Source organism: Anabas testudineus, chromosome 17, assembly GCF_900324465.2.
Source record: "Anabas testudineus chromosome 17, fAnaTes1.2, whole genome shotgun sequence".
Classification (NCBI taxonomy): domain Eukaryota; kingdom Metazoa; phylum Chordata; class Actinopteri; order Anabantiformes; family Anabantidae; genus Anabas; species Anabas testudineus.
Genome location: NC_046626.1, coordinates 9972169 through 9983753, shown reverse-complemented (window position 1 = coordinate 9983753; position 11585 = coordinate 9972169).

Sequence of the window (11585 nt, the reverse complement as noted above, 5' to 3'; positions counted from 1 at the left end):
ATATTTTGCACACACACACACACACACACACACACACACCACACAAGCTCTTTATTTCCATCAGTCTTTTCTGTGGGAAGCTGTTAAGGTTATTCCCATGGTGTCCTATGCTGTCATTTAACACCAGTCAGTCTAAAGCTCTTTACAATTTATTGAAGCCAGAGGGTCAGTCTGTAAAGGTAAGAGAGACATGAACACATATACAATCTGAGTTTGCCCAGGGACACAATCCTCCATCTGTAGTAGTGAATGCAAACAACAAAGTCAATTACTAAACAAAAAGAGTTAAACATAGAATTTCTTTATTCTACTGTCGGACTTAACCAACAGAAGTTGCTTAAGAATCTACCTCCTGAATCGATAAGCTTATACAAAGTTGGTTTTCTAAGCACCACCCTTCCAGCATTTAGCTTCATATCTCTAATCTTCTCATTTAAACAGTTTGGAGTTTGAATGCATGTTGCATGTTATCTTTGATTTACCGTGCAGCGCTGTCTGACTGATCTCTCTGTCATCTCCAGTCCCCTGTGCTCCAGCTAATACTCAAACCAGTCACGAATGTTCCAGCAATGTAGTCACATTTAGCTGGCAGCACACCACCAACAGCTGGTACTATGTGGCGACGGCTGTGGACAACACCGGAGAAGTGACTGAGTGTGTCACACTGGACAACACCTGTTACTTCACTAATGTGGCCTGCGGTCAGTTCTACCAGTACACCGTGTATGCCACCACCTCGGGATGTGACACTGAAGTCAGCCAGCCTTTGTCAGTCCAGACGTGTGAGTAGGATGCACTGATTCCACCTGTTAGCATCCAAGTGCCCACCTGTTCCAGGAATATTGAGCCTCCACATTACACTTCATTCAATATGTTGAACTAATGTGGCCTTCCCTTCAACTTGAGCACGAGTAAATCTTTGTTTATTGTCTTTCTCGTGTCATTTCTCCAGCTCCTTGTCTACCAACAAACGTAAAAACAACAATTAACTGTGACTCTAACCTGCTGATCACAACCTGGGACTCTGCTGCTGGAGCTCTTCTCTACACTGTGGAAGCAACAGGGATCGATGGAGGAACGTATAACTGCACCTCGTCGAGCAACAGCTGTTCGGTGGGTACCGTGCCATGTGGTGAATTTCTCAGTGTGTTCATCATGGCGTCCAATGAAAACTGCTCCACTATCAAGGTTTTGGGGGAAGAGGCTCAGACTGGTAAGTACTGTCATTTTATTTATCATTTCCCAAATTCCCTTAAATGTAAAACATCAGAAACACTCTGACCTGACCTGCTCTATCCAGTCCCATGCCAACCCACTGATGTCTCAGTATCAACTGGGTGCAGTCAAGATTCTACAAGAGTTAACTGGACAGTTGCCACTGGTGCCATGTTCTACATTGCACTTGCTCAAGATGCAAATGGAAATTCGTACATGTGCAGTTCAATGGACACAGACTGCTTGATCACGGGCCTGAGATGTGGACTGAATTACACCACCAGTGTTATCAGCACTAATCTCTTGTGCAACAGCACAAGTGTGCAGGTCCCCCTAACAACAGGTAGGTGATAGTTTTGCATGAGGTAAAAAAAAAAAAACCCACAGCATTCTCAGTATCAGAGTAGTGATTAGCAAGCAGCCTTAAAAATGATTTGGAAATGTCAGATTACCTGTCACAAGCGCTGTCTGATTGAATACCCTGCCACTTTTGCCAGCACCTTGTACTCCAACTAATGTTCAGGCCTTCAGAGACTGCGATGCCAACCGGGCTGTGATAGTCTGGCAGACCTATCAGCCCACAGGCCTCTACACGGCCACCATGCAGGATGAAAGTGGGTCCCGGCTAACGTGCAACAGTAGCACTGTCAACAACTGTACCATCTCCTCTCCACCCTGTGGAAAGACATTCAACATCACTGTCGTCCGCAATGACGAAAACTGTCCGTCCACCTCAACACCCATCAGCATGGACTCAGGTAGTGCATTAACAGGCTTCTTTGGCATCTAACTTCTAAATGATGACAGAAAATGTCATAAAGAAAAAAATATATATATATATATTTTTTTTTCTTTCTTTTTTTTTTGTTTTTTTTTTTTTGTTAGTTCCATGTGGTCCCACGGATGTGAGCGCCAGTGTGTCCTGTGTTACTGGAGATCTGACGGCCACCTGGAACATCTCTGTTCCCACATCACACTACACCACCATCATAACCAGAGGGATGGACCAGCCTCTACAGTGTAACTCTACACAGACACAGTGCACCACGAGTGGGTTGTTGTGTGGAACCTCCTATTTTGTGACTGTTTTCTCTGTCACTGGGACGTGTTTCAGTCTGCCTAGTACCATGGTCACAGTGCAAACATGTGAGAAACACCTATTTATCCGTCCTAGGAATAAAGTTAAATCTGTGATGCTTTCTTGAATACATTCTTAAACTTCTTCATGTGTTTCCCTTTAGTGCCTTGTACTCCCACCAATGTCACAGCCACGTACAAATGTTCTCCTGATCTTGTACCTGTGTCATGGGCGGCCAGTAATGGTGCCAAATACTACACTGCTGTCGCTGAGAGCACTAGTGGTTACAGTGCACGGTGCACGACCAATACAACTTCTTGCGGCCTTCCTGGGCTCCAGTGTGGAGACGTTTACACTATTAGAGTTTCAGGAGCTGACGACAACTGTCAAGGGCAACTGAGCAACACAGTTACCGTTGTAACAGGTAACAAGAATAACAATAGCAGTCAATACATTTACTCTTAATAACTAGTTAAGTTGTTAATATAATGTCATTCATACAGGCCTGATTGACAGTGATATATGCTGTATTTATACTCCTACAGAGCCATGTACTCCCACCAATGTGTCCAGCCTCCTAATCTGCAGCGCTGGCAGTGCTCAGGTGTCCTGGGCTCCCAGTGCGAACGCATTGAGCTATGCTGTGAAAGCCACCAGCGCTGAACAGATCCTCAACTGCAACAGCTCCAGCAACAACTGCACATTGAGTAACGTGGCCTGTGGTCAAGCGTATGACGTTCAAGTCAGTGCCACTGATGGCAACTGTGTCAGCAACTACAGTGCCCCATTCAGACAAGACAAAGGTACTGACAGAGAGGTCTAGAAACATTTCATCAGACCAACCATACATCTTCTGTGACTAGCGACAGCACCTATACAACAAGAGCAATAAGATTACGAAAGTGGCACTTTGTGGATTTTGCTTATATTCACTTCAAACTCCTGCTATTGTTTCTTCAATTCTTTATTCTGTCTCTCTCAGTACCGTGCTCTCCACAGAACATCAGTACAAACCTTTCATGTGGCACTAACAGCTTGACGGTCAGCTGGATTCCCTCTGATGTGCCACTCAACTACACTGCCACTGCTGTGCTGCTGGGTGGAAACAGAAGTTCAGTAACCTGTCAAACGACTGGTACCAGCTGTAGTCTGAGTGATCTTCAGTGTGAACAGACTTATAATGTTTCAGTCAAAGCTTCCTCTGGCAGCTGTACTGGACCCTGTAGCTCACCACAGACTGTTAAGACAGGTAATACTAAGTATACTGATTATGAAAGGATAAAATGTCCATCATCTATTTTGTTGTCTTGACTCATTTCAAACACTGTGATGTCTTCCTCCAGGACCCTGCCCCCCTCAGAGTGTAACAGCAGTGGTAGACTGTGCTACAAACTCTCTTGAGGCCTCGTGGAACGGCTCTCTTGGTGCTACAAGCTACACTACACTAGTCACAGGTCCTAACGGCTTCTCTAAAAGCTGCTCCTCATCATATCTCACCTGCTCTGTCTCTGGACTGGAGTGTGCCACTCAGTACAACATTACAGTAGCATCCAAGAATGACCTCTGCACCAGCTCGCCCAGTCAAACATCTGTAACAACAGGTTGTGTTTCTGTACACTTTATAGACCTCGAAATCATTTCCCTAACTTGGACGTCATTATGTGACATTTAACTTCTATCTACTTCTTCCACTAGGACCGTGTGACCCTGTCAACGTGACCAGCATCATCTTCTGTGGCTCGGACGTAGCCACAGTGTCCTGGGCTGCTTCTCCTGGGGATGTGACCTACCATGTGATAGCTCAGGACAACTATTCTCAGCTGCACACTTCCTGCAGCAGCAGTACGACTTCCTGTCAGCTAAAGCAGCTGCAGTGTGGAAAGGTTTACAACCTGACTGTGCTGGCTCAGGATGCCACCTGTAACAGCACAGGCAACACCAAAGCAGTCCTGATAACAGGTAAAACAGAGGATACATGTACACAGCTTTAAGTGGAACCTTTAAGTAGAAGCAGTCATGTTCAGAATCCTTTCTCTTTCCCTTCTCAGCTCCTTGCTCTCCAAGCATCCAGAACAGCACCCTCATTTGTGGCACAAATTCTTCCTCTCTGTCATGGCAGCCAGTGACCAATGCAAAAGAATACATAGTTAGGGCGACAACTACAAGTGGGCTCGAGGTTTTATGCATCTCAAATACTACTATGTGTGACATCAGAGATCTAACGTGCAGTGAGACTTACACGGCCATAGTCATTGCACGTGGAAGTCTGTGTGACAGTGCACCCAGCTCCAGCGTCAACATTACTACAGGTGTGTGTATTGGTGTGAAAGTTAAACACATGAGGTTGCGTCTTCATCTGCTGAACTCCTGCTGCTTCTGCTTCTTTTTTCCCAGCTCCCTGTTCTCCTCGTATTGTATCACAGGAGTACAACTGCGGCACCAACACAGCAACGTTCAGCTGGACTAACCCTGAGGGCAGCCTCACCTTCCTGGCTCAGGTAGCAGGAGATGGATATCAGGATAGCTGCAGTACTACAAATACCAGATGTACTTTCCAGGATTTTCCTTGTAGCTTGAATTTCAGTGCAACCGTCCAGGCCCACGGGGCACAGTGCAACAGCATTGCAAGTATCAGTGAAAGTCTCGAAACAGGTAATTCTTCTATTGATATGGTTTTAAGAAACCAAAACCAGGAGAAATATGGTTTTAAGGCAGCAGTTGATATTTTAATTATTAGGTCAATGCTACAATTAGTCTGCAGATAGTCCCCAGTTTGTCCAGCACTAAAACTAATCCAAAGGAAGTGAAATTCACCTATCAGCACAGTAAACCTCATTTAAATATAGACAGAGCCAGGCAACCTCTTACCCCCTGCTACCTACCCATCATCATGTTTATCATAAATATATTCATAAATATTTTTTTTTCCCAAATGTTAATTGTGTCAACCTGTTTTTTGTTTTTTTTCTGCAGTCCCATGTTCCCCTATTAATGTGAGCGCCAGTCTAGTGTGTTCGGATTATTCAGCTCTGGTGACCTGGGTGGGAACACCCACTGCGGTAGGATACAATGTGACAGCAATAGGCCAGGATGGACACACATCCTTCTGCTATACCAGCACTACTAGTTGCCTAGTACCTGACATCCAGTGTGGTCAAACCTACAACATCACAGTCACACCATACTCTGAGACGTGCATTGGCAACCCAAGCGCTATTTACAGCCTTACAGCAGGTAACTACAGACTTAATATCCATATTTTTCAGAACATTTCAGATGATAAAAACAGTGTTCAACCTACATGTATCCACTTTTGTTCCAGGTCTTTGTGCTCCCAGTGATGTCACTGTGTATCCAGCTTGTGGGGGCAGCACTGTCTCTTGGTCTACTGTACAGGGCACACAGATGTACATAGCAAATGCAACAGGAAATGATGGAAACACTCAAACTTGCTACTCAAATTACTCCAACTCATGCAATTTCACTGACCTCCAGTGTGGGCAAACGTATATTGTTACTGTTGTAACAGTGGACAGGGGCTGCTGGAGCAAGCCAAGCCCAGCAGTGAATCTGAGAACAGGTGAGAGAAAATAGGTTAAGATTTTGTTGGTGTTTTCAGGTTAGCCTAAGCACAATGACTTATTTTCAACTTTCTTTTGCATCATCTTAGCACCGTGTCCTCCTGCTAACTTGGCGGGGCAGGTCAACTGTGACAACAACACACTGACCATTACATGGGGTCAAAGTCCAGTGACTGGGGTCATCTACGCCTTACAGTCCGAGATAATAGGTGGCGCTGTCCCTCCTTCAGTGCACATCACTTTTACCACCTCATACACTTTGACAAACCTGCTGTGTGGACAGAGACATGCTTTCCGCGTTGCAGCACAGGATAGAAACTGCAGCAGCAGCTACAGTCCACCCGTGGAAATAAGCACAGGTATGATGTGTTGTGTAGCAAGTTCAGTAGAAAAAAGATTTATCACAATCTTAACTTAAATCACCTGTAAAGATTTACACATCTTAACAATGAAAACATTAGGACAGTTTAGGGGCTGGACATGCGGCTGAATGAAAAGTACAACACACAGTTAAAAGTTGTGATTGACTTGGATCTTTGAGTTTAGCTTTTCTTTACCATATAATGCTATGAATGGTGTAAAAACAATATTAAAACATATTCATCCCACAGGGGCTTGCCAGGTGAGTAACATCAACGCCATTATGGACTGCCAGGGCGACTTTGCCACCATATCTTGGCAGCCTACTGGTGGAGCTTTGTCATATATTACTGAGTTGAGAAACTCATCAGGCTTTACTGTCGAATGTGCCACAAACAACACCCAATGTCAGCTGAGCTCGCTGCTCTGCGGAGAGGAGTACAGTATCACTGTGAAAGCTTTGGGAGATACCTGCAACAGCTCTGCTCAAATGTCAGGGTCCCTCACCACAGGTACAGTATGTGCACTTGTGTTTGTGGGAGTAGACAGGCAAAGAGTGGTGCACTGATCATAGCTACATCTTTCTCCCTTTAGAGCCCTGTGTTCCCACAAATCTCTCCATAAACTACAGTGTGAGCGTGGCCCAGGTTGTTTGGAGTGCAGCAAAAGGTGCAAGCTCTTACTCTGTTCAGGCTGTTACTGACCAAGGATCGCCAGTCACTTGTAACACCACAAATACGTTGTGCCTACTCAATGGTCTGCAGTGTGGACACATCTACAACATCACAGTGATGGCACAAAACCAGGCCTGCAACACCCCTGTAGCTTCTCAACCGTACCTCTTCACGGCAGGTGTGTCAGGTCATCAGTAATAATGTGTGTAACAGTTCAGCAGAGAGGGGAATGGTTCTGTATGTTTTCCCTTGATGCTTAAATGTGTGTGTTATTCTTCATTCAGAGCCCTGCCCTCCCGAAAATGTTCAAGCCACTGTAGTTTGCGAGGAACTTGCCTCAAATGTTTCCTGGAAGCAGAGCAACTTCGCTGTGGGTTATGTGACCTATTTTAATGACCAGAATAATCAATACACTTCGTGTGTAAGCAAAACCACAGACACTTTCTGTTTTGCCTCCGGACTGATGTGCGGCACAGTGTACGATGTCTGGGTAAAGGCCCTGGGTCAGCAGTACAACAGCTCAGCAAGCACAGTGATCAGTCTTACATCAGGTACAGATACATATCAGTGTATAGCTTTTTTTGGATGTTTTTGTGCGCATTAATTAACAACTGTGCTCTCTATTTAGCTCCATGCCTGCCCACAGATGTAAAGGTAGAAGTCAACTGTAAGTCTGAGGGCGCCGCTCTTGTATCCTGGAATACTACTAAAGGCACAGCAAACTTTTCTGTGGCAGCGATCGCCAGTGGAAGTCTTCAGACTCTGTGTACAACTCAGGAGAACAGCTGTAATGTGACAGGGTTAAGCTGTGGGGAAACGTACAACATCAACCTCACCGCCAGCAACAACCAGTGCACCATCACAGCACCGACGACCACTAATTTCACCACAAGTGAGTTAGATGTTTGCTATAAATGCTCTTTTAGAAGCATATGCTTGGGGTTTTACCCGTTCAAAAACAGACAGTCGTTCTTCTACCCCTCTCTTCAGGTCCTTGTCCCCCTGAGATTGTAGCTGTCGACCTGCAGTGTGGTTCCGGCACTGCTGTCCTGTCCTGGAGACAGAAGCCTAATGTTGACATGTATGTGGCAACTGCCATCAAGACGTCAGGAGGGGAGTTCAACAAGTGTAACTCTACAGGCTCCACCTGTGAGTTCTCTAGTCTGGACTGTGGGGAGACGTACAACTTTAATGTGACCGCACACAGTCAAGGCTGCTGCAGTCAGCCCAGCAGCACTGTGTCCATCCAGACAGGTAGAATCAAAACTATTTTATTTGGTATTTGCCTTCTTTAGCAGTATAAAGTAACTAAATATGTTTCTCTTTTTCTCTTTTCAGAGCCTTGCCCGCCTGTGAGTGTGTCTGCTCAGGCTCTCTGTCAGAATGATTCTGTCCAGATCTCCTGGCACCAAGCAAGCGGTGTTGTGAATTACTTAATAACAGTAACAGGGAGCCTTGGACATGTTGATGTCTACAACACTACCCAGTCCCTTCTGTCTGCCACTGTACCATGTGGACAGGATTATAATGTCACAGTACAAGCACAAGGCAGCAAGTGTAGTAGCATCCCCAGCAGTCCTGCCTACTTCGAAACAAGTAGGCTCCTATATTTTACTCCACAGTACACATTTCTTAACCTTTTCTATATTTTTTGACTTTACTTCTGTATCCACTGTCCCTCCACAGCCCCGTGTATCCCCAGCAATGTGACAACATATGCGCAGTGTATGTTTACCATGGGTTCTGTCAGCTGGGGGCCTAGTGATGGGGCCAAAACATATACAGCTGAAGCAACAGGCCTGGATGGAGACACTTACCAGTGTCTCACCAGCACCACCTCCTGCAGCTGGACTGACCTGCACTGTGGAGAGCAGTACAGTGTCGTAGTGAGAGCAAACAATGACAACTGTAGCAGCCTGCCCAGCAACACCTCCATCATCTATATGAGTATGTCATAGAAATACATACCTCTGTATTTCTTTTCTTAAAAAGGAGAGCTGACGGTAATAATTTATCCACTTTCTTTGTTTCTTCCAGATCCCTGTGTGCCACAGGATTTGGTTGCATCTGTGAATTGTAATACGAAAGTTGTCTCTCTAAGCTGGCACGCCAATAATGGGACAAAGATTTACACAGTGTCAGCTGATGCAAAAAACCAACCAACAACTTTCTCCACTAATGTCACCACAACTGACTTCTCCGACTTAACCTGTGGACAAAATTACAGCCTCAGCGTCACACCTCACAGCCAACACTGTTCTGGCATCTACAGTGCAACGACCTATGCACAGACATGTAGGTTAAACATCTGATATTTATGTCAGCAGAGAGGTAAAAAAACATCAGGCAGCTTTGGTAGCTGAGGTGAATTCAAGCAGGGATAAAATGAGCTTGTCTTTTCCAAAGGGCCGTGTCCACCTTCAGGAGTCTCTACCATGCAGGACTGTCTCTCTGGCATCGTCAAGGCAACCTGGCAGGCCACTAATGGATCAGACTACTACACAGCCACGATGCAGACTGACACTGGCATCCCACAAATGTGCATGTCCAACTCGACTGAATGCAGCCTCTCTGGCTTCACCTGTGGGAACAACTACTCCGTGTCTGTGACAGCTTTCAACCAGCAGTGTAGCACCACCTCCAGTCAAACTACAAGTCTCAAATCAGGTATGTTATTGTTATTAACACACATAACAGCAAATGACTTACTATTTGAACGCCAAATCCATTTTAACTCTCTTAAGGAGACAAAGAAAGCTGTTTAATTTCTGTTGATTAGTTTTTAGTTATTTAAAAGAGGAAGATGACTTTAACATTTTAAGGTGTGATGATGAGTTTTCTGGTGAGCTATTCATTTTCTACTCTTGATGAAGAGCAGTAGAGTCTTGCTCTTACATACACAGACATGCCATATGACTAACCCTTCTTGTTTATCTACAGTGCCATGTGTGCCCACAAACATCTCACTGGTGATGAACTGTGTCAGCAACACTGCTGCCGTGTCCTGGTCTGCAAGTCGCGGCGCTTTACATTACTCCGTGACGGCCCACAGCTTTTATGGCAACGCCAGCTGCCAGAGTTCTGACCTTAGTTGTACACTTTACAATCTGACATGTGGCAGCCAGTACACTGTTCAGGTGGTGGCGATCGGTGAGAACTGCTCTAGCATCCCCAGCGACGCTCAGTTGTTCAACTCAAGTAAGAGAGCAAACACACATTGAAATGCACCACCATAGTAATGTACTTTAGTGATGTGCACACACTAATGTGAATTATCAAATCTTCTCCTCATTTATATCATTACAGCCCCCTGCCCACCAGAGAATGTGAGCGCCCAGGTCAGCTGTCTGTCGAACAACATGATGGTTTCTTGGAATGCCAGCAGAGATGCTGATCGCTTTTCAGTTTCAGTAATTTCCCTGGATGGAGGATTCAGTGAATCGTGTACCAGCACAAGCACATCATGTTCCATCGGCAACGTGAACTGTGGAAATACCTTCAGTGTTCATGTCGCCTCGAGCCTAGGCAGCTGCATCAGCCAGCAGAGCCAGACCCAAAGTATCTCGTCAGGTATGAAAACATCAAACACCACTGCTTAAAACCATCTGGTCTGTGTCTTAACACTCCTGTTTACCGTTTAGGTCCATGCCAGCCACAGGGAATCAAGGGCAACCTAGACTGTGTGACCAACTCTGTCTTCGTATTGTGGGATGCGACTCCAGGGGCGGACAGCTACACTGTGACGGCTGTAGATGGAGAGGACTATTTAACAAACTGCACCACGTCCACTAACACTACATGTGAAGTGAAAGGCCTGGCATGTGGTGCACTTTATAACTTTAGTGTTACTGCTAAAAACATGCAGTGTGAGAGTCAGCCAAGTGCCACCATCAACTTGCAAACAGGTAACGGAGTTCATTCATTTAATAGATTTGTCGCTGTTGCATTTATAATTCATGTTACAGAGCCAGTTAATGACATCTGTCTCTTCCCACAGTCTCCTGCCCCCTCTCCAGTCTCTCTGCCTTCCCTCAGTGCAACGATTCCTCCATCTTTGTCGAGTGGCAACTGATAAAGGGCAGAAACAAAAACACTGTATACACTGTCACAGCAGAAGCTAGCGATAACACCTACTTATCCTGCAACAGCACAGGCACCAGCTGTTCCCTGTATGGAGCCCGATGTGACTTCAATTACACCATCACTGTAAACGATTCATCACACCAGTGCAGCGGCATGAGAAGCTCGCCCTACAGCGTTAACATGGGTACAGCATGGGTTTGTTGGTTGTGCATGTTTACCTAAACACTCTAATATGTAGCTTCAACCCACCAGAAAACAATTTATACATACAATAGAGTGATAGTACTGATTCATTTCCACTTCACAGTGCCCTGTCCACCCAAGAACGTGACAGTCGCTGTTGGTGAGGACCATAGTGCACTTGTGTCCTGGGCTCCCTCTCCCATTGCTGAATCCTACAGTGTTGTCGCTATGAGTGTAGATGGACACGTGCTCACGTGCAACACCACCTCCAGTAACTGTAGTATTTCAAACCTTCGGTGCAGCCAGCAGTACACAGTATTTGTAACTGCTAGCAGTGGGAACTGCTCCAGCATGCCCAGTGAAAATACAACACTAGATACAGGTATTTATGTTTATGTATGTAAATATAAG